The following is a 24,762-nucleotide window of genomic DNA, read 5'->3' as shown; positions in this document are numbered from 1 at the left end:
GGTTGGGTCGTTCGACTGCTGATCCCAAGGGCGTGGGTTCGAAATCCCGGATGCGGTGGCTACGTTTTGATGGAAGAGAAGGGCAATGTGCGCGTGTACTGTTGGATGCTAGTGCACGTTAATGAGCCCCAGGTGGCCAAACGTTTTGGAGCCCTGCCATAAAGTGCCCCGTAAAGCAGGTGTCGCTTGCTTTCGGATGTTAAACCCGGTAAATCCGATTAGACAATTCGAAAAAAAAAAAAAAACGTGCTGAATGCGCAGCTACTGCCGTGTAGCCGTGCACTGGTGATGTGGAGGAAACTTGTTCGCGCTTGCTAAGGTCGAGGCCGGCGTAGACAAGACCGAGCTCAGCTTGCCGTCCTGTCAAAAGCCAAGCGACGGCATCAGACTGAAATGCAGGGAGCGGGTCATGGCCGTAACGAGAGCTGCACCGACGTCAGAGCATAGCGAACGGGCCTTCAATTTTCTGAACTGCCACCTCAGACTAAATTCGTCCTAGGTTGGCGGACCTTTAGAGAGAGCGCACAATTCAGTAGCGTGGAACCGCCTCCTGCCCACATCAATCGTTTGATTAGGCATCTGCATAGTTCGGCCAATTTTATCTTTCTGCACATGGCCTGAACACATGCATTCCTAAGCCGTTACAAAGGTCGCGCCAAAGTGACCCCAAATCGAGTGTGATTGTTACTAACATGAGTATCGCGTCGAGCTAAGAATGACAACGCCTTGCTTTCTTTTCCTGTGTTGGGATGCTGTCTCCTGCGCACTAATCACTGGCTTGGCAATAGCGACGACCGATGTGCGCACCACTTTAACCGCTCCTGTTCTACTTCACAGATACGCTCTTCGCCCGAACACCTGCGTCAGTACCTGCTTCTGCATTGCGATCAAGCAAGCTAGGCGCTCAGCGACACAAGTTGGCCTCTGACGTGCGGCATTACCTACTGCGCCTGCGCTCCGATACGCCCACAACACTGCTTATCCGGATGCTACAAAAGGAATTACCGAATCGCCCCTGGCTCACTTGGCAGTAGCGACGACCGATGTGCGCACCACTGTAACGGCTCCTGTTCTACTTCACAGGTTAGCTTAAGTTTTGTGTATTCTTGGTCCTTGCATTTTGATTTTATTTACGCCGCTACTGCCAAGTGTGAAACCTTGTGGTCTGGCCCGTGGGGGACTTGCGTTTATCGCTTTCCGCAGAGCTGTTTTTTTTTCTCTCCTGATGCAAGATGAAGGACGACGTGTAAGTTGATATCACCAAGTTAAAAGAGGAAATCAAGCAAGAGCTTAAGGTTTTTCGCGAGTGGATGAAAAGGGATCTGCGGAATGAAATCCGCAGATCCCAAATCCGCAGATCAAGAATGAACAAAAGAGTATAACTCAGAGCCTTCAGTTTGCGTATGACAGAATTGAAAAGCTGCAAAAGAAAATGGATCATGTAGTTTCAAAGAACGAGCAAAAAGTGGCCGAAAACTAAGAACTGCATGCAACCGTCACGTCTGTGGAAACCAAAATTAAAGATTTGGAAAATCGGCTTACCTTTTCTGAGTAGTACTCTAGGAAAAACAACCTGGAAATACAGGACGTGATTAAAGCTGAAAATGAATCGGTTATCGATGTCCTGACAGTGATCGGAGACGCTGTAAAAGAATCTATTTCCGAGACAGACATCGAGGTCTGCCACCGTGTGCCCACGCGAAGCTCTGATAAAACAAACATCACCGTCCAGTTCCATTCTCGAGCTAAACGAGATAACGTGCTCAGGAAAGCAAAAAACATGCATCTTACGAACAAGGACATTAGCTTTGATACTTCGCAACCCATCTTTGTCCAACGCTTAAGAAGCTACTAGCTATGACTATCAAGAAAAAGTAGGAAAAGGGATGGAACTCAGTCTCGGTGAACAATGGCAAGATCTTCGCCAGGCAAACAGACGGCATGCCGACTGTTCAGATACTAACTGAAAATGACATTGCTAAAATCTTCTCAAGCCAGCCCCATGCCAGTTATGCATCGAGCAATACCGAGCAAATAGTGTATTAGCTCAGCTACTTACAAAAAAAAGTAAAATGGAGTATCACGAATTGATACTGCATCAAAACTCGACTTACATCAGACTTATTTCGAATCCGTTCTGAATGTCAATGCACGTTCGGCTGGCTGTAAGGAGGATGAAATTGCTCAGCTTTCGAACCAGTTTTCGTTTCAGTTGGACGTAATACTAATAAGTGAAACTTTGTACTCAAACAACTGCAAAATGCTAGAAATGGAAGAGTGTGACAATTTTTTTCTCAACCGTCCAAGCAGGCGAGGTGGCGGTATTGCCATTCTTGTTGTAAGTCGAAAAAAACGTGAAATTCGTTCCGAATTCAGTATGATCACTGATGACTATGAAATTCTGACTCTGCAAAACAAAAAAGAAATAATTTCAGTTGTGTGCCGCCCACCGCGAGGGAGTGTCATACGCTTCTATCAGTTATGAAACATTTCTCAACATTGCTTCACGAAGTAACCTCATGTTGATCAACGGCGGCGATTTCAACATAAACATTTTGGAAGATAGTATACAAGTGGAAGATTTCAAAGCACAACTGCTCTCTTTTGGTTTCTCAAATGTGATCGTTTCACCAACTCGTATTACGTGTTATGCATCTTCGACTCTCGATCTTTTGATAACTAACATAGGTACAACCTTTTACAGTGCAGGTAAAATCCCCTTTGATGTCAGTGATCACTGTCCGGTTTTTATGACACACTGCAGTGATCCTGTGGAAACTACTCAACCAAACATACCTTTTGTTACACAACACATCACGAAAAACAGTTTGGAACTGTTCAAACAAGCGATCACGTCTCAAAACCGGTCTTTTGTAAAATCCAAAGGTGACCCAAACAAAGCATGTAATAAATTCATCAAGGTCTTTGTAGCTGTCTATGCTAAACATTTTCCTTTTAAAAATATAAAACGCTGTAAGAAGGCCAGGAGGCCTTGGATAACAAAAGAGCATCTAAGGATGATTAAGTTAAAAAATAGACTATATCAATCTTTTTTACGGAGAAGATTAGTATCGACCCTTAGAGAGTTTAAACATTTTCGCAATACCCTTAATGCTAAGCTGAAAAGTGCAAAATTGGCATACTATGAACAAATGTTTGCTACTGTTACTCAGCTGCGCCCTGACGCTGCGTGGAAAGTAATTACCAATGTCTTGGGTCGTCGAAAAGATAACTCTATTCCTGATTCAATGCTGGTGGGTGGCCGAGAACTTAGTGGAAAAGAACTTACTGAGTATTTAAATCGTTACTTTGTTAACGTTGCTGTCCCCGCGCCCGGTGGTAATCCCTCGGAAGAATTAATATACGACAATAGCGTCAGTGATAGCATTTTACTTAAGCCAACAGAAGACTGAAATTTTTAACATAGTGATGGCCTTGCCAAACAGCAAAGCTTTAGATGCAGATAACCTCCAAATAAAGCCTATAAAGTACGTCTTAAGTATAATTGCACTTGCTCTTGTCCATATTTTTAACTTTGTAATGGAATCGGGAATTTTTCCTGATGCAATGAATATTGCTAAAGTCTCAGTAATTTTAAGGGCGGAAATATAAACTTGCCAACTAATTACCGACCAATATCCATCCTTCCAGTTTTTAGCAAAGCACTTGAAAAAATTCTATCTCTCAGAGTAACCAAGTTTTTCGAAATCCATAAAGTTATAACTACCGCGCAATTTGGGTTTATGAAAGGCAAGTCCACGGAGATGGCCCTGTTAACGTTAAAGGCACATATTTTTCAAAATATAGACGATAGCAAGTTCACTGTAGCTGTTTTCGCGGACTTCAGTAAAGCTTTTGACTGCCTCGACCTCCAAATTCTAATCCAAAGGCTTGAAACATATAGAATTCGTGGGCGATGCTGAGACCTAATAAAATCTTGCCTTAAAAGTACAGCTCAGTTTGTAAGCATACATCGATATAACTGATTGCTTCTCCTCCCAGTGAAATATGGCATCCCGCAGGGCGGCGTACTAGGCCCACTTTTATTTAATGCCTTCATTAATGACATTGAAACTATAGACAAGACAATAGAATTTATTATATGTACCGATGATAGCACTTTGTTATTTTTCTGGTTTTAACATCAATTATTTAGTACTGAAGTCCAACGAGGTTTTGGAAAAATTGTCATGATGGTAAGACTAAATTTACTTAAAATTAATGCTGGCAAAACAAAAGCAAATATTTTTTGCGCAAAGAATAAGAAAGTGCAAGCTAATATTTTCTTTCAGCTCGATCACCAAGAAATACAAATCGTTCATGACCATAAAATCCTTGGAGTATATGTTTCGTCCAAATTAAGCTGGGACACTCACATTGGTTACCTAAGCAAGAAATTATCTTCGATAACTGGATTCTTATCACGCTATCGCAGCGTACTACCTGTAAAAATCAAAAATCTTAATCTATCAAGCTTTGTTTCTTCCTATTTATCTTACTGCACGTTAGTTTGGTGTACAACCACGAAAGGTAATTTAAACAGGCTTTTCATGATACAAAAACAAATAATTCGCCACATTGGAAATATGGAATATATTTCCACTACAAGAAATTCCAGTACAAGAAATGCCTTTCGGTTATATGAAATTGTATCTGTAGAACGCATTTATGAATTCCGATTGCTAAAAACATACTATTTTTCCTCTCCTGATAATACAAACTACATGGCATCACTGGCAAGATTACAATGCCGAAATACTAATATACCCACCAGAAATCTGGATATATGGGAAATTCCACGATTCCGTACATTTTACAAGCTCCAATCTCTGGCTCACAATCTAGCAGCAATACTGAACAAATTTCTGCACATAGTAATCCCCAATCGAAAAGAGCTCATGTCTTTGTTTTCAGAGCAATAAAATTCCTGTTTGCTGTTTTTATTCTTTTATTTGTTTTTTTTTTAGATAGAAGAACTCATTTTTTAAGTTGAAGCTACTGAATTTGTTTCACTACTTTCTTTTTCTTTTGTCATCCCAGATGTGAATTTCGTGTTTTGAACTGTTTCGGGTGTACAGTTTTAGGATGTAATTAGCAAAATGTTTGATTTTTGTCTTTCTGTTTAATGTCCAATGTAAATATCATGTTTTCTACTTTTCGTCAACCAACTATATAACGACTGTTGGTGCTATATCCTGCTCCTGTGTCTTCGTTTTGTATGCTACTGCCACGTATTGGTCTCTTGGGCCTTAGTCACGCTTCTTGAGTAGCTTTTAGCCCAGGAGACCATCCAGCTTGTTTTCTGGAAACATAAAATACATTGATTGATTGATTGATTGATTGATTGATTGATTGTTCTCGCGACGCTATACTCCTCTATAGGGAGGGGGGGGGGGGGCTAACACAAATTGTGCATATCCTCGAGATTCACTGCGTCGCACCATTAAACAGCGTTCTACTGCGCCATACTAAGCTGTTGCTTTATCTCCTCTGCGCAGCAGTGATACCCATCAGCGAGGGCAGCACTGCGAATCCTGTTACCTAGATGGCGTAGATTCAGCTTAACCGAGAGCTCCAGATGTGGCTACGAGGACAATTACTTTATCATTTGAGGGTCAACCAGAGGGAAGGCTGCTAGCGAATATTATTCCACGACAAAATACCAAGCTAGCATGTCTTGCTCACGATGTAGGCGTTCTGCAGGCGTAAACTGCCGCTGAACGTGGGTTCGATTTAACCGCTGTTGTGAGGCTCGCCTCGGGGCGTTACTCTTTTGCCGCCCTCAGTTGTATCTGCCAGAACGAAAAAACGATTCTTCTGTTCTTTTTGTAACAAGAAGATGGTGGTTTCACTCACGTACCAGCTGCTGAGTTTGCACTAAACATTCTTGGAGGGATAGCCAAAGTTCGTATCGATTCAGGAACATAAATATAATTCAACATATAGTATACTGTTAAGCACGCTCGTATTCAGCGCTGATAACGGAGGGCCATGTATATAAATGAATGCAAGCAGTCTTTGATGATATTCTTGTTCCGTCCACAGGGGCGTTGTGGCAAATGTATTTAGTGCTTACATGTCTGCCTCGTTCAACCGGACGACTTCACATTAGAGACAACAGGAGCATCAAGCGTAAGTGGTCATATTCATAACCTTCCTGCTTGACTTCAATAAGCGCAGTTCGGTCTGAAAAAGAAATATTAGTTTGCTGGATACTCGAGAGCAGAGAAGCTTCACAATTTAACGGAGCTAAACTATACCATGTGATTTACGATATGGTAAACCACGAAGTATTCAGTGATATCTCGAATGTGCTCAGCGGTGGTGGGTGAAAATTATGGTTACACTTCTAAACGTGGGGCAAGTTGACACGCCTCAGGGTTTCTTTGTTACAAAAAGAGGCTATTCTCAAAATAGGTTCACATAAAATGCTGGGCTCTTGTGCTTTCGTAGGTGGAGAAAAACAAGAATATAGAAGCGTCCTTTACTTGAACCGAGACGGCCACACCTTGCATGAGTTTAAACATGAGTAAAGCGGAAATGAACATTTATATGTGTTTAAATATTTAGAGGCTGTTTTCCTAGCTTTTCCTTTACTAATAAAAGCAACAGACAGATACGATTCTTCGCTGAATGCTCATTGGCACCCGCTGCCTCGTGTCGCAATGCTCTTTTTACTTGACTGTTCTCGAGATTAATAGCTCATTTTTCTAAGCTAATCGAATTTATAGTTGGTTCTTGAATCGTCAGCATCAGCATCCTCTCAATTCTCAGCATTTGAGCTCCGGGGTCAGAACCAAACACAGCGCGCGTCATTGCTGCTGTAAAAAGATCAGAACCCTTGCTTAATAGCAATATCTGACAACTGGTAAGATTTAATTACCTCGCTAGGGCTACTTTCATTTGACCTCATATTGTAAGAAATTAACAATGAAGAAAAAATTCGCAGGGTACACATATCATGTTACAGCTGCAAATGTTCATTGGTTGCGCATACTGAATTTTATGGTTTAAATATTTAAAAGCTCTCTAAAACGATGTTTACGGAAATTACGAACACCGCAAGAAATATCGGCATTCCGTCAATCACATTCGTATTTAAAACATGTTTTATGTAGCATATCGAACATCGAAGGGCGTTGCAATTAAACCGAATGCATATCCTATTCCTTCTAAACTTAGATATGCCGATGTACGCGACTGAGCCCCGTCGCTAATGTCCCGGCGCGTTCCTCCCGCGTCACGTCCGCACAGCCAGTGAAAAGACTCATTATAGGTCTTCCGATCTACGTCAAAGGCGGATGGATGGCAATGACACGCTGTTAGGTGGGTGACACCCAATCGGGGGGGAGTACAGATAGGCTGTCACCCTATCGTAAGTTAGTTCTTAAATTATAATCGCAACGCCAAGCTCTTATAATTGAGTCCAGTACTGACAAAGACCTCGTACATAGGTCTGTTGAATAAGAATGTCCCTTCAGAATTATATATATATATATATATATATATATATATATATATATATATATATATATATATATATATATATATATTACAGTCACCGTAAAGAGGAAAACGAGAAATTACTGCTCTACATTCACAAACATTTGTATTTGACTGAAAATAGACCTACATTAATCGTCCTACCCCCCCCCCCCCCCTCCCCCAGACACATACTAATGTTCTCCAATTCCCAGAAGAAAATAGACTCATCGCTCGCCTCAGCTGCTTTCACGAGCCACGAGTGATGAAGCGGGTGTAGTTTAGGATGCTCCTCTCTGATTCTAAGCCATAACTTCCATTCACTACCAAATTGTCATTAAGAAGTCCTATTTGATATATATTTCACAAGTTTGCACCGAGAGGTCCGAAATTAATATTGATATTTATTGTTACATTTCTAAGGCCAACTTTCTGAGCATCGATTTCCTTTGGTTACCGTCCAAAAGCAACTCAGGCTATGAGAGACGCCGTAGCGGAGCACATAGGCAATAGCGACTACCTGAGATTCTTTAACCTGCACTGATATCAAACAGCACACTGACGCCTGGCTTTTCAAATCCACCGAAAAGCGTCAGCCGCAAGAAGGACTGCATCTCGCATAATTGAGAGCAGTCGAGCGCCCTACCCACTGCGCATCAGCGGCGGGGATTTCTCAACACTGAACGTAGCTTGTGCATGTCAAACGTGCATCCACGTAGCAGTAATACTCTTCGTTTGCGCGTGACTTTGGAGCAGTCGTTGTCTACTGGCTTCTAAGCGTCACTTTATATTTTTTTTTCGCTAATTCTGCAACAGTAATGATCTGGTTTGGTTGTGGGGTTTAACGTCCCAAAGCGACTCAAGCTATGAGAGACGCCGTAGTGGAGGGCTCCGGAAATTTCGACCACCTGGGGTTCTTTAACGTGCACCGACATCGCACAGCTCACGGGCACCTTGCTTTTCGGGTCCACCGAAAAGCGGCCGCCGAGGCCTGGATTGGATCCCGCGTCCTTGGGAACAGTATTCGAGCGCCGTAACCCCTGCGCCACTCCGGCGGGGCAGTAATGATCTGAACGGTCTCATATTCTTAAAGCAAAGAGTGGATGTAGTTGGCCTTAGTATCTGTAGCAGTTAAAGCCTGTACTGGCAAATTAATTTATAGTAGTGGCTATTTGATATTTGCGCCTTAATGGATCACTGCCTTGTCGTGGCGGAGAGGCTTGCGAAACTCGATGAAGTCGTGAGCTCTGCTGTGTAGGGCCACCCAAGATAGACAGGTCACGGCAGAGAGTTCTGACAAAATGTGATTCACTGGAGAAGGTAATGGCAACCCACTCCAGTATTTCCTGCAAGAAAACCCTATGGCCAGTCACAATACCATTAAAGATATTGCGCCGGAAGATGAGCCACCCATGTTGGAAGGCATCCCAGATGTTACTGGGGATGAACAAAGGGCGATTCCTAGTAGCTCCAGGACAAATGAAGCGGCTGGGCTAAAGCCAAAGGGACGCTCAGTTGTGGGTGTGTCGGGAAGCGACCGGAAAGTTCGATGTTGCAAGGAGATATATCACATAGCAACATGGAATGTAAGATCTATGACGCAAAGTAAACTGGATTTCGTCAAGCGAGAAATGGACAGATTAAACATTGATATCTTGGGTATCAGCGAGCTCAAGTGGACCGGAATGGGAGAATTTAACTCCGGCGACCATTATGTCTTTTATTGTGGGCACGAATCCAAGAGAAAGAATGGGGTCGCTCTCATAGTAAACAGAATGGGCGAAGCAGTGCTAGGGTACAACCCCAAAAACGACCGAATGATTTCACTTCGGATCCAAGGTCACCCTTTCAACATAACAGTTATCCAAGTCTATGCACCGACCACTACTGCTGAAGAAGCTGACGTTGAGAGATTGTATGCGGCCTTACAATGCCTTTTAGACCGCACCCCATCATCAGACGTCGTTTTTCTCATAAGAGACTGGAATGCTAAGGTCGGGATTGAAGAAATATCCGGAATTATAGGCAAGTTCGGTCTTGGTGAGCCAAATGAAGCTGGGCAGAGGCTAGTAGAGTTTTGTCAAGAAAACAACCTGACCATAGCGAATACTCATTTTCAACAGCACAAGAGGCGCCTGTACACATGGACTTCACCGGACGGTCTGTACAGGAATTAGATCGATTATATTCTTTGCCGTCAGAGATGGAGAAGCGTTATACAAGCAGTAAAAACAAGGCCTGGGGCCGATTGTGGCACCGATCATCAGCTTCTTGTTGCCAAAATTAAGCTTCGATTCAGGAAAACGCAGACAACTAGACGGCCTTTCAGGTGTGATCTGGATCAAATTCCATTAGAATATGCTGTGGAAGTGAGGAATCGATTTCAAGAATTAGAACTAGAAGACAGAGAGCCCGAAGAGATGTGGACTGATGTTCGTGATATAATACAAGAAGTTGCTACTAAGGTAGTTCCAAAGCATAAGAAATGCAAGAAAGCAAACTGGTTATCTGAAGAGGCTTTGCAAATAGCTGAGGAAATGAGGATGGCAATTTTATGGGGGAAAGAGAAAAGATACAAGGTTCTCAATGCGAATTTTCAGAAAATAGCAAGGAGAGATAAGAATGCCTTCCTAAACATACAGTGCCAAGCAGTTGAGGACAACAGCCAATTAAGGAACACAAGAGCTCTGTATAAGACATTCAAAGGTATCACAGGAAGCTTCTGTGCTAAGCTGGGCGTGATAAACGACGAACGAGGCAAGGACCTCACTGAAGCCTCAGCGATAAATAAGAGGTGGCAGGAATACACAGAAGAACTGTACAAGAAGGACCCGAATGTGCAAACCCAACATAAGATGGTTGTGATTACTGATCTCGAGCCGAGCATCCTGAAGAGTGAAGTTGAATGGGCCTTAGCCAGCCTTTCTAAGAACAAAGCTAGCGGTATTGATGGCATTCCAGCTGAGTTGCTTCAAAACCTCAACCATGACGCTGTTAACATTCTGAATACATTATGTCAGAAGATTTGGACAACCCTGCAGTGGCCACAGGATTGGGGGAGGTCAGTTTACATCCCCATTCCAAAGAACGGCAGTGCCAAAGATTGTTCCAACTACCGCACGATCACGCTTATTTCGCATCCTAGCAAGGTGATGTTGAAAAACCTCCAAGGAAGGCTGCAGCAGTATGTGGATCGGGAGCTTCCGGACGTGCAAACTGGGTTTCGCAAGGGCAGAGGAACTAGAGACAAAATTGCCAACCTTCGCTGGATCATGGAAAAAGCAAGAGAGTTCCAGAAACCCATCTACTTCTGCTTTATTGATTATGCGAAAGCGTTTGACTGCGTAGATCACAGCAGATTGTGGCAAGCTCTCCAAGAGATGGGAGTTTCAATTCACCTCATCTGTCTCCTCAGGAACTTGTATGAAGGAGAAGAGGCCACAGTCAGAATTGGGCATGGTCTTACTGATTGGTTTCCGATTGAGAAAGGAGTGAGGCAAGGCTGCATACTGTCGCCCTGCCTATTTAACCTATATGCAGAGTGCATCATGAGGAAGGCCGGTCTGGACGATTCTTCAGCTGGAGTGAAGATTGCTGGAAAACGTATCAACAACCTTAGATATGCGGATGATACCACTTTAATGGCAGAAAGTAAAGTGGAACTCAAGAGACTTCTGATGAGCGTACAAGAAGAGAGTGAGAAGTTTGGGCTTAAACTGAACATTAAAAAGACAAAGATCATGGCGTCTTGCCCTATCAAGTCCTGGAGCATCAATGGACAAGAAGTGGAAGCTGTGACAGATTTTCTCTCCTTGGGTTCCAAGATTACGTGGGAAGGAGACTGCAGCCATGAAATTAGGAGACGCCTGCTTCTGGCAAAGAGAGCAATGGTTAGCCTCGACCGCCTAGTAAAAAGCAAATAAATTACACTGCCAACTAAGATTCGTATTACTTGTGCTATGGTCTTTCCATTTGTGATGTATGGATGCGAGCGTTGGACTGTGAAGAAGGCTGACCGCCGAAGAATTGACCCGTTTGAATAGTGGTGCTGGCGGACCGTCTTGAGAGTTCCTTGGACAGCCAGAAGATCAAATCAGTCGATATAGTCGACCACAAACCCTGACTGCTCATTGGAAGGTTAAAGCTCAGCTACTTTGGTCATCTGATGAGAAGAGAGGAGTCGCTGGAGGAAGATTTGATGTTCGGAGAGGTTGAGGGTCGCCGGAGAAGGGGTAGGCAGCGAACGCAATGGTTAGATGGCATCCTCGAGGCACTGCAGATGAAGTTATGTGATGTTAGGAAGATAGTGAGAGACCGGAAAGCGTGGCGTGACATGGTCCATAGGGTCACGAAGAGTCGGACACGACTGAATGACTGAACTGAACTGAGTGGCTATTTGAGGGTCTAAACCAAGAGGCCGCGTAACACATTCTCTGTACGAACACGTACTTTGACAACAATGAATCAGTAACAGGGGAAATAAAATGACTTACTAATCCTTTTGCCGAGAATAATTTCTTTTTTTGTCTGTATAGTGTGCAGCAAATATCTCTTTCCAGGCTCAGCCTGTAACAGCGAGTAACAGTGAATCATTGAGATTGAAAAAGCTTTCAGTGTTTCGGTCATTTAATTCACTAGTCGCCCCTTGCTAAAAATGCGATGCGCTTGAATATTTAGTCTTGGACATTGCATCATGCCAACCATATCCTCGACTACTTTAACTGCTTTATATGTGTTAACACATTTAAGACGATGCGCTTAACTGAAATGATCGTTGCGACTGGAACCTGCACTGCGTTACATCCATTCAGTGATACTCTGGTTACGATCTAGAACACCAAGTATGAGCGTCTAACAACTTGAATGAAAAGTTAACTCCTATAATTATTCACCGGCTGGTGTTTTTGTTGTAGGTTTTGCACTGGTTGCTAATGCATAGAGTGAAGCTTCGAGGTCACGCTTTCTCTATATTCCCAACTATACGTTGTTCCAACTCACCACACACCATGTTTAGTAAATTTACTCCTCGTCTGCCTGCGCTACCATTGCAACCAACGGCTTTGAGTTCAGCATCATTGCAAACAAGCGCCGCTCCACGTCCCCCTCGAAACCGAGGCGCATTCAGCAGTATCCGACTGTTTCGAGTTTTCAGGGGACCGTGATGTGGGCTGTGGAGTTTCGAAAAAAATCCAGTTTTTTGATGGCCATTCTATAAAATTTTTTATTTCATCTCAGTTATCCTCTTAGTCCCGTGTCCACAAAATCAAAGCATTATTTTAACGTTTTCCGGCGAAAGCCTTTAATTCCTCATACTCACGTCCGGTGTCCTGTACCACTATAGCTGTCAATCATCGTAGCGTAGCCACGCTGGGCACGTGATAAACTTATTTCAGTTCTCACTGTCTAGTGTCACGCCAGCGCGGTTGCCATGGAGACTGCCACCGCTAGTTACTGGTACGAAGTGGCAGGGATAGATGTCAGAGATGACTAACTCTGACTTCATGACCAGGGGACGTCATCATGACGTCACATCCGACCATATCAAATAAATGAAACTGACGTCATGATGACACCACATCCAGTCATGACGTCAACAGGCAATTCACGCATATATGAAGCTGACCCCGCCGGTAGTCCGATCCAGGCGTCCGTTTTCGCCATTCATTTGGCGCTTCCTTGAACGCCACACCACACAGCACACAGGAGCAGAAACTGTACACCAGGTATCATCGGCGTTTCGAATTGGTTTGCAGGAAAGAAAAGGCGATGTCACAATTATCCGCGGACACCTTAACCGAGCCGTAAGAAAAAGGAGGGAGGAGGAACGTGGGATTGAAAGAAGAGAGAAACAAGTGCTGTAGTGGAGGACTTCATACCACCCTGCAATGGACGCCTTCGCTTCATGGTATTTTAATAGCGCAAAGTGCCCCGTAGATGTTTCTAGAAAATTTTAAAGGGTAGACGAACTGCGTTAAAATGCTGATTTAAAATAATTTGCCTTTGTGAATGTTTGTTCTGTTCAATGTCAATCTTGTTTGTTTTTTTCCCCGGACACAGTAGTTTCGGTCATAATTTTTGGTGGAGGAACCTGTAAACCGAAACAAAATGTGCAAAAAATAAAAATTGTTCAGTGGAGAAAAAAAATTAGAAAAACATTTAAGCTCGGTAATAAAGGGTTTCACTCGAAAGCGTAGGTGGCCAGCCGAAAGCTCAACTTTAACCAATCCGAATGTACGTGCCTGCGTAGTCCAGCTGTACAGTGACGGCATCCAGGAGCACCGGAAGGTGCATTCTTATTGAACCTACCCGCCGCAAATGAGCAATCAGAGATGACAACTCCTCCCAACTTTAACGCATCCATTGGTCTCGTTAAGTCACACAGGCCGTCAAAGAATCAGTGCCCATGTCAGCTGTCGCTGCAAGCTACTTGCGTCTGCTTGCGATTTTTTATTTAAAAAGCTCACGATGATGACGCCGACAACTCCAACGTTGGATGTTCGGATGAAAGGGGCTATTACAGCTACTTCGTTAAAATAAAACAACAACCAAACCCTTCAAAATTGATCTTTTCAGGATGGAGCTCTCATTAGTGAACAAACTTAGAAACCAATAATGTCGAAGAGAAAAAAGAGCGGGTAGAATATATTGTGAAGAAATCAGGTTCACAAGCCACGAAAGAAGCATTGAGAAGAGAGACTCACAGGTGAGCGCTGGTTTAGTTCTCCTAAGAGACCAGCGTTGTAGCCTCTGGTGACGTCTGAAAGATGAATTGCTAGGCCAAAATGTCTTTATAGCAGTGTGCTCCTGGCGACTCCTCGTTATGCAAGATATCATCTTTTCAGCACCTTGTGGTATGTTGCTGCGTGATATCAACCGCGCCCGATGCACTTGGCAGGGCTTCTATAGCGTCCGCTGTAGATGCGCTACGAGTGGAATCTTGCGCTCTTAGATACGCATCTATGACGCACTTCGCCAAAAATTCACTCGCAGCACCCCGCAGAAGCGTCTTGTGTTTCTAGGTTGTAGGCGGCTCAGTTCTTCCTTCTTTAAATGCCCCGTTCTCTATTAGGATTTAAATAGGGCTCCCGCAACATAAGAATTTAGTTTCGCTGAAAAGGAATACTGCGCGAGATGAGCAAGTCTACCTTACCTGGTAACCGACCGTGCCACCGGTTTTCGCAATCTCCACTTTTTGCTAGAGGTGTCATCAACGCCCGAATGTCATTTATCCGGAGTGTGTTTAACACCAGCATTATAGCAGTAATATTTTGAGAATGGATCCCCGAGGCGTAATTCCGATCTTCTTCTTCTTCTTCTTCGTTGGTTGAAACTTGCCACACGCTGACACGGGGAGAATGGCGACGGTGGTGTTTTCATATACAAGGAAATTTACACACGCGATTACGGCAAAAGTAATAGCGCCATGCAGGAACGTCAACGGTAGGTTCCCAAGACTTGTTTTCTCCTCTTCCTGGTTCTCTCGCTGCAAGGTGAACAGTGAATTCAGATGAAATAGTTTTCTGACTACAACTTAAAAGGGACTACACACCCATACAAGGCGTTAAGTGATTTTGGTGCTGTAAAGTCGATATTGCCATCATTACGGGACGCTAACATTTCATGTCGCCTCCTGGCTGTGTTGACCGCTGGATTTACATATATTTACATCAAAAAGCATTCCATAATGCAACATAAAAGGGAACACCGCCCCATGGAAGATGGCAGTAATCTAACTGCTTGCTGTATATTGTGAATAAATAATAACTAAAAAATCCGACGTAGTGGATTCGAACAGTTATCGCTGGTGTTCTATAAAGTATCGCAAATTCAATATTTAATTGTTTTTTGATTTCTTCATAAAGTTCACTTGCACAAAATTGCTGCTAGTTCTCGCTAGGTGGCGCCGCTTCGAGGACTCTCTGAAAACCGCTGACAGATATGCTGAACGAACGAAATAGCGGTCCCAAGAGGGCACTGACATCTCGACGTAAGTGGCGAATCGAGCATTATCAGCCATGAACTATTAAAATCTGTCAACGAATAATCACCTGAAAGACTGCCGAGGAAGCACATGTTGTTACTCGCAGCGAAATTGCCGAGAACTTCAATCTTTGACTTTATTTGTGTTTACATTTGCGGTTATAACAGACCTGAAATGATCAGAAAACATGAACTCCAACGAGCATAGGTAGCCGCATAGACATCTGACATGAAGAATATCATTTTATATAAAGCGAAATTTTGGATGGTGAAATTTTTACAGAATTACTTATTCGCCGCCTTCCGCAGTGAAACTTCGAGATGCCACAGTAAGCGGGCTACAAGGGTACGCAGTTTACCTTGCAGAAAAGTGAATTTTCGCGACCAAAAATGTGTCCTTTAAAGATAATTGAATATAGGAAAAAAAAAACAGAAAAAGCATTTCGGCAAGAATACAGGATTATATTTAAATATATAAAGAACAGGGTACATTCCAATATTGCAAGAATTGTATGGATATTGCAAAGGCTCTTTAGCAGCCTTTGTACGGTGAGATCGGATTTCTCACACATAGATTTCTCACTAAATTAAAAAAGCAGCTTGCTAGAACAACAAAAGAAAAGAGACCGCTATCTCATCCTCCATTTTTTCTCTCCATTTTCTCCATTCTCTCATTCTCCATTTAAAGTGATAATACTTGAGGCGATTTGAAATTAAATTCAACGATTATTAACTGCGGACGTCAAGCCATACCTCTTTCTCATCTCATTTGTCTCTTTCGCTAGGTGTTAGACGTGTTATGCTAGTCAGGTTTATTGTCTTAGCATTAGAGGGACGCTTCTTCAAGTGTTATATGGTTATCGCGGTTGTCTAATTATTTACGTGCAGTGTTGTCGTACCCATGTTTAACAAAAGGTTAGGTTTAACAAAAGACCGAGTGGGGGAGGTGTTCATTTCGGTCCTTTTTGTGAAGGTTTTATTGCTGTCAGTTCTTGACTGCGATCAGAATGAAGCAAACAACACAGACCCAAAAAACCCTCCAGCAGTGGCACGTGGCTCAGTAAGTTAGAGGTAAGGGCCAGCTAGTCAGACAAAAAGTAGATGGGCCCCGCCAGGGTGGCGGAGTGGTTACGGTGCTCGACAACTGTTCCCAAATATGCGCGATCGAATCCCGGCATCAGCGGCCGCTTTTCGACGGAGGCGAAAAGCTGTTCGCCCGTGTGGTGTGCCATGTCAGTGCAGCTTAAAAAACCCCAGGTGGCTGAAATTTCCGTAGTCTTCCACTACGGCGTCTCTCATAGCCAGAGCCGCTTTGGGACGTTAAACCCCACAAATCAAACCGAACCAAACAAAGTAGGTCGGAATAACGTAGCGCTGAGACGGAACAAGAGAAGGTGAGGACAGAACGGGCACTGCTGTTCAAAGTGTGTGAAATGATATTTAAATGCTTCCGACTTATGAGGAGATAAGTTGCAGGTCTCTGCGATACGGTCAAAATACGTGCCTTGCCTTGGTAAAGGGCAGAATAATCTTCCCAATTGCCATGATCATGTAATTCATTGTAGACAGGAATTGCAATTTTTGGGTGAACTATTCCGCTCGTCATCAGCAAAGGGTGGTTCAAGTAAAAATGTGTATTTATGATCTAACGGGCATACATTGTTTATGCAACGCAATTAATTTTTTCAATGACTTAAACCTCTGCATGTTTCTCTTAGGTAAAGCATCCTTTCCGGGCCTCCTGCTAAAGGGCAGAATTCGTGCTGCAAGTATATAGTAAGGGCATATTTTCGAAGTCTTCTAAATGATAATCAGTCCAACTGGTCACCGTGGAAGGATTCATGAAGGGGAAAAAGGAAGATTATCGCGAGAACGCGAGTGCCAAGCGCTGCTTTCGGAACGTGGCTCGCGTAGGAGCTGCGACAGCGGTGACGTATCTAGCCGCTGGCTGACCAAGTCAGAAGACCAGTTTCCAAATCTACCGGGACATTTACTCCGAGCTAACAGCCTGATTTCTGCCCAGGAGTGACAAGTATGCACAGGCGCATGGACGGCCCTTCGGGTTCAGAAACGTGGCCCTAGCTGACGATGTGGTCAATGCCTCCCACTACGGGCCCCACTACCCTCTCCGCCGAGTCCGATTTCGGGGGATTCTGAGGAGCTCGCACTATTGTGTCTCGGCTCAGGAGACTTCCATACATACGCCATGCATGGCGTGCAGCTCTCGGGCTCCCCAATTCGGCCCAATCGGAGCAGCCGGCTGCCGCGAAAGGAGCCCGGGGTGATTTTCCAGTGTCAGCGCCAGCGCCACTCGCGGCACGAGACCAGTGCGAGAACTGCCAGCAGAGCTGGCAGAGTTCTCGGACACACATGACATCAAGCTTTTCAACTGTGAGAGCTCCGGAGAGCTTCCCCCAGCACTGCTGGTGTCTGCAAATGCAGAGCAGTCCGCCCCTAAGACCAAGCCAGATGGCCTGTTCAATGGCAACGCGAACCTGTTGGCCCCACAGCGTAGCGAGGAGCACGAGAGCACGATGTTCTTGAACAAAGCTTCTACTGCACCGAAGATGTGGCCGGCAGCAAAGACACGGGGTTGCCGCTCAGAAAAGGCGCTGGTTCTGATGCAAGATGCGCCGTCGTGCCTGGTGTTTCGTGGAGCAAGCAGCGTCGGAGGCAAGGATGACCACTCCACATGCGTAACAGGTCTACGCTTGCTTTCGGGACCATGGACTTGACCTACACCAATGCTTCTTCCACTGCGCACGACTGCACTTTTGCAGTGGACAATGACGTTTCCTCCGCTTGTCTCATGTGTGGGGTTCTTAAACACTGCTTTTATTGGTATGACACCGCAGCATTAACGCGGGGTTGTCTGCGTCGCCAAATACATATTCTCATTAGTGGTCATGAACTTTGCACAGGCTTAGTGAATAAACTATTTCTTTGTTATCTCTCTTATCTAATAATTATTCTCCTGGAATACAGCCGTCGGCTACAACAATATGTCAAATACCACATAATGTAGACATAAAGTACCTCTTAACAAAGCCATTTAAACGTTCCTGAATGACCAAGGGGTACAATATGTCAGACTCTTAAAGCTAGGTTCCTGGAGGGTTCGATTCCCCTCAATCTCCTATCTGTATTGACAGCCTGTTATGGCAGCTTCTATCAATAGGCGATGTCAAGTGGTCGCGTGGTGTAATTAAGCTATTATAAGGATTATCTGTCCCCGTCTATATCAGCTGCCATAGCTATACCCATGATTTTTCTCACAAAGCCGAAGATGACGGTGGCAATGAAAATGAGTGAATTATTTATTTTTGAGAAAAGGGGTTTTAACGCTGTCATGATAAGCAGATATATGATCTTGTCCATGGCCCTATTTTCTACATTATCAGCTAAGCCTGCTTTTAGTATGTACTGATATAAGCTGCAAAGAGCTGTGTAGACTTTTCCTGTAACCGATATTTCATTCATGGTATAACAAGCCTTCCTCACATTGCCAGGGCCCCGATAGACCAGCGCGAGCCACAAGTAGTAGATTTCGAGGGGACAGGTTACGCATAGAGTACAAATGTCATTAGAAAGAATTGAGACTTATAATGTTGTCGCGCTTTTACCTATAACTTCAGAGCACACGTTTTCGTAATGTTCATCCATGAACGCAAGAGAAGTATCGCCTGTCACGAAAATATATATCTTAAAAGAAAACGTTGTGCGTTCGCTTTCTTGCCGCCCGGACCTTTTCACGATGTCGGTAAAGCAGAGCAATGTACTCGCGGCCTTTCAGCCATACAGCGATAGAATCATCGTTGCAAACTTCAGCTTCATCCACATAAAGATAAGGTTTATAGCACGTGGCAGGTATGACGGCTGCGCCACCTAAAACCAAGAACGTTGGCTATCTTATGGTGAACAAACGCAGAGTTACTCTGGGATGTTCAACCCTATAAATCAACCAAGCAAACAACCGAAATATCTGGCACTAAGAATCAGGTAGATGGGGGGCCGGCGAGGATGCTTCCGGGCCAGACGGATTTCACCGCTCAATGCGACTTAGATGTTGTATTTCTGCATATGCTATGCACTTCTTTTTTTTTAATCAATATTTATTGCCTCAGGGCATCAGTAGGGTATGAGATGAAGGATGAATAAATGATTAAATGAATGGAAAAATGTTGGCTGATTTTATGAAGTCCTGAAGTGAGCGATGATGAGGTCCCTGCGTCCAAGTGACGTATGAGGCAGGATTGGTTGTTGAAAAGCCAGCTATGCTCAGATGCCGGATTCGTGTTGGCTTGAGTGCTGGGCAATCCCACAGCAAATGGTGGATGTCAACCTCGATATCTTCGTTTTTACAGATCGGGTATCCTGGGCGAGGATATAAGTGTTGAAAGTATGACCACGTCCTAGTTACAGCTGGTGTAAGGGCAACACCGACCCGGATCTTCCTAAGCACAACTTCCTCTGCACGGGTGAGACCGCGGGGAACGGATATCGCACACGGAGGGATAAGTCCACGTGTGCGGCGCCGAAAGTGCTCCTTTCTTGAAAAAGGGGGGTAGCATCGTCGACTTCGAGAAGCCGTGGGATTGATGCGTCTTGGCTCACGAGGCGGGTTGGAAAATCAGCTTGACTTTGGGAAGGCAGCAGATCCTGTTGGACCTACTCAATGCGTATTGATTGTGGGATGCGCGCCGCAAGCTAATGGATGTCCTGTCAAATGTTAGGGCAGCGGCTGACACGTCGGAGCGGACGTACTGCTTGAAGTGCGTCAGTGCGGATGACAACGTGGACTGTAGGGAGCATGGTTATAGAAATCACGGAGCAGAGTGCCTCCTGAACTGCCACAAGCTCAGCGCAAAAAGATGTAAGTTGTTCCGAAAGCTGAAACGTAGTTGTCTGATTCAGGCTAGGTCTCCGTGGACAGAAGATTGCCGTTTTTGCTTCACAGCCTTACACGCTTCCATCTACGTACACTGCTATGGAATCTTGAGGCAGGTGAGTATGCTCTTCAAATTTCTGGCGTAGTAACGATGCCGAGTTGGCAGACGTCGGTCTGCGAATGTCAGTTGGCTTGTTGTCTCCTAACTGTATAAATTTCCAGGGAGGGAGAACTGGCGCAGGTGGCTGAAGAATAATGTGTGACGTTGCATACGCCCTCAGTGCTTGCACTTCTTCACTTCTATGCACTTCTTCAGCTTGTATAATATAATAATGTTACGGACCAGGAAGGAGGAAGAAGAGACAGTGGCGCGGGCAGGAGTGCTCGCGCTCCTGCCCACGCCACTACTCCTTCTTCCTGCTTCCTGGTCCGTAACAATATGATATTATTACTTCTCCTTTTGAACTCCGCTGAGTTTTACGTATCTCAGAAGTGCTCGCTGGCATTCATCAGATATGCTTTGTGTGTCGGTAGTTCATAAACGCGACTGCTGCCTACGAGGCACCTCATAGTCAAGGAATTTGAAAACGCGCGCAGCTACGCTCTAATCCGCAAAAATCTGCCAGAATTATCAAATGAGGTGTATTTGGACTGATTAACGATTTTAAAATTAAGTCGATTGCTTCAAAAGATGTCCACGTGTTTGGCTCATAGCATGAGGTGAGAGTTCAATTCTGACTTCTTCGTTGGCTAATTTCACAGGCGTAGCGATAAATGCTTTGTCGATTATGAGATCCTCGGAGAACACTAGACACAGTCAGGTTGTTGGCCTCAACAGTTTCAATAAAAGCTTCTTCGCACGTCGTGTATATAGTTCGTCACATAATATCCTCAGCATCTAAACTTACCTAAACGGGCGACGTTCAAAGCTGCCTGATGTCAGCAACATACCTTAAAAAAACTGCTGAGTCACAATAGGCTCATGCCGAGTATCGCATACCGACCCCATACAAATGTCATACAATGTCGCTTCTCATACGCTGCATGATGTTATATGAGGTATGATATTTCTACTTGTTTTGTACGCTGGGGCTCTGCGGCCAAATTACAGCACACGCTCTAAAGTTTTAGACTGTGCCGTGTAAATGACGACACGATGGCGCCTCTGCAAGACGTCAACTTATTTCGAAACGCGGCATCAACCAATAATCGCCAGGGTGCCTCCCCGGGCCTCTTATTTTCACGGCAAGAGGTGTATTGGCACGTTTAGGAATTGTTCGCTAACGTATATATATATATCATCACCAGCCTGACTATACCCCCTGCAGGGCGAAGGCTTCTCCCATATTTCGCCAATTAATCCGGTTCTGTGCAAGCTGCATCCACTTGACCCCTGTGAACTTCTTAACCTCATCCTCCCACCTAACTTTTTTCCGCCCCCTGCTACACTTTCATTCCCTTGGAATCCAGTTTGTTACCCTAAGTGACCATCGGTTATGCTCTCTTCGCACTACATGTCCTGCCCATGCCCATTTCTTCTTAATTTCCACTAGAATGTCAGTAACATTATTATTTTTCTAACCTACTCTGCACGCTTCCGATCTCTTAATGTTAGCCCTACCATTTTCCATTCCATAGCCCTCTGAGTTGTCCTCAACTTAAGTAGAACCCTCTTGGTTATCCTCCACGTTTCAGCCCCATAGGTGAGTATATGTAAGATGCAACTGTTGTATACTTTACTCTTGAGCGATACCGGTAAGCTGCCAGTCATAATCTGCGAGTGCTTGCCAAATGCGCTCCATCCCAATCTTATTCTTCTTGTTATTTCCTATTCATGGTTCGGATTTGCGGTTACTACCTGTCCTAAGTAGACATATTCGCCTACTACTTCCAGTGCTCTCCTACCTAACGTAAACTTCTGTTTTTCCCCGGGGCTGTTGAACATTACTTTAGTCTTCTGCATATTGATTTTAGCCTACCTTTCTACTTTTCCTGTCAAGGTCATCAATCATTATTTGCAGTTCATCCCCCGAGTTACTTAGCGAGGCAATGTCATCAGCAAATCGCAGATTACTGAGGTATTCTCCATCTACCCTTATCCATAACTGCTCCCATTCCAAGTCTCTGAATACTTCCTCTAAGCAAGCTGTGAATAGTACTGAGGAGATCGTGTGTCCTTGCCTAACACCTTTATCTAAGGGAATTTTGTTACTTTCTTTATGCAGAACTATGGTTGCTGTGCAGCGACTATATATATCTTCTAGCACTTTCAAGCACAACTCGTCTACCCCCTGATTTCGCAATGCGTGCATAGCCACCGATGTTTCAACTGAGTCAAATGCTTCTTCGTAATCAATGAATGCTATGCATAAGGGCTGGTTATATTCCGAGCAGTTTTCTATTACCTGGTTGATGGTATGGATATGATCTATAGTAGAGTACCGTTTCCGAAAACCTGCTTGATCTTTGCTTGATTGCAGTCTGAGGTTGTCCTGCTTCTATCATCGATTACCTTAGTAAATACCTTATACGTAACAGACAGTAAGATGATTGGTCTGTAATATTTAAGGTCTTTAGAGTCCTCTTTTTATGCATGAGGATAATGCTTGCATTCTTCGAATATTCTGGTACCGTCGATGACATCAGACACTGCGTATACAAGGTGGCCAGTTTTTATAGCACGATATCCCCCCTTCCTTTAACAAATCTGTTGTTATCTGATCCTCTCCAGCTGATTTCTCCCTTTTCATAGTTTCTAATGCTTTCTTGACATCGTCCTTCGTCACTGGTAGAACGTCTGACTGTTTCTGCCTACCGCCAATCTCATTACGGTCCTGACTACTTTGGCTACTATAAAGATCTGTACAGAACTCCTCGGATACTTTGACTATCTAGTCCATATTCATAATGACGTTGCCTGCCTTGTCCCTTATCGCATACATAAGGTTTTTGCCTATGCCCAATTTCTTCTTTACCGCTTTAAGGCTTCCCCCGTTCTTTACAGCATGCTCAATTTGGTCCATGTTTTATTTCCGTATATCGGCCGCCTTGCGCTTATTGATTAGCTTTGATATCTCGGCCAATTCAATATAGTCTTTTTGATTGGGAGCTTTCATACTCTGGCGTTTCTTAATCCAATCTTATGCCTCCTTAGAAAGCTTACCGGTATCCTCTGTAACTACCCTACCGCCTACTTCTACAGCGCACTCAGTAATGATATGTCTGAAATTATTGTTCATTGCTTCTAGGGGAATGTCGCCATACTCGATTTGAGCGGAATATCTATTCTGTAGCGAGATTCAGAACACTTCTGCCCTTCTCCTCACCGCTAATTTGTTGATGGGTTTCTTTCTTACTAATCTGTTGCGTTCCTTCTGAAGATCTAGGCTAATTCGGGAGGTCACCATCCTGTGGTCACTGCATCGCACTTTCCCGATTACCTCTACATCTTGAAAAATGGCGGGGGTTGAACACAGTATGAAGTCAATATTATTTCAGTCTCCCCGTTAGGACGTTTCCATGTCCGTTTCCGGTTCTTCCGTTTGCTGAAGAAGGTATGCATGATTCTTAGGTTATTGCGCTTTGCAAACTGAACTAGTAACTACCCCCTCCTATTCCTAGAGCCAATGACATAGTCACCTATTGCCTGTTCTCCTGCCCTGCTTTTTCCCTACCTTGGCATTGAAGTCGCCCTTTAGTACAGTACACTGCGTCTTTACTTTTCGCATTACCGATGCTACATCTTCGTCGAAGCTTTCAACTGCCTGGTCATCATAAGTACATGTGGGTGCATTGGCCTGCACAACCTTCAGTTTATACCGCTTATTAGGCCTAATTACGATGCCTGCCCCCCTCTCATTAATGCTATAGAATTCATCTATATTACCCGCTATATACTTTTTGTCAAGGAAACCTACTCCTAGTTTTCTCCTCTCCGGTAAACCTCGACAACACAGTACATGCCCATCCTCCGGTAAAGTAGATGCCTCATTCGGCCTCCTAACCACACTAAGATCTATGACATCCTATTTCATACCCGCTAGTTCCTATAACAGCACTGCTAAACTAGCTTCACTAGCTAGGGTTCTAGCGTTAAACGCTGTCAGGGTCAGTTTCCAATGGCGGCCTGTCCAGCTTTCTTACTAATCTCATAGCTTTTGAATAAATTAGCTAATGCTCTATTTTTTCAAGAAGCTGCATTTCATGTTCAACATCATCAAAAAAAATCCAGCAGCATGCTTCAGTTTTGCAATTGAATAGTCTCGTGGGTAACTTCAGTCGCGTTGAGTTTGCGCTGGCAGAGGTAAACACATCGTACAAATGGCGCCCTTCAGTAAAACAGCCAATTCACGGCTAGTTCCACGAAACGCTCTGTCGGACAAAGTAAAGCTTTATGACGGCACGAAATTCAC

General features: G+C 44.2%; 1 long non-coding RNA gene across 1 annotated transcript; it reads left to right on the top strand.

The window, feature by feature from the left end:
• The first annotated feature begins 426 nt into the window (after positions 1 to 426).
• On the top strand, positions 427 to 19,616 carry LOC146172608 (uncharacterized). Its single transcript, XR_014702494.1, has 3 exons — positions 427 to 1,246; positions 6,046 to 6,132; positions 17,181 to 19,616. It is a non-coding gene; the product is annotated as an uncharacterized LOC146172608 (long non-coding RNA).
• The last annotated feature ends 5,146 nt before the right edge of the window (positions 19,617 to 24,762 follow it).

This window comes from Amblyomma maculatum, unplaced genomic scaffold, assembly GCF_055883805.1.
Source record: "Amblyomma maculatum isolate TAMU_Amacu unplaced genomic scaffold, ASM5588380v1 scaffold_13, whole genome shotgun sequence".
Taxonomy (NCBI): domain Eukaryota; kingdom Metazoa; phylum Arthropoda; class Arachnida; order Ixodida; family Ixodidae; genus Amblyomma; species Amblyomma maculatum.
This window is presented reverse-complemented; position numbering and strand designations above follow the sequence as displayed.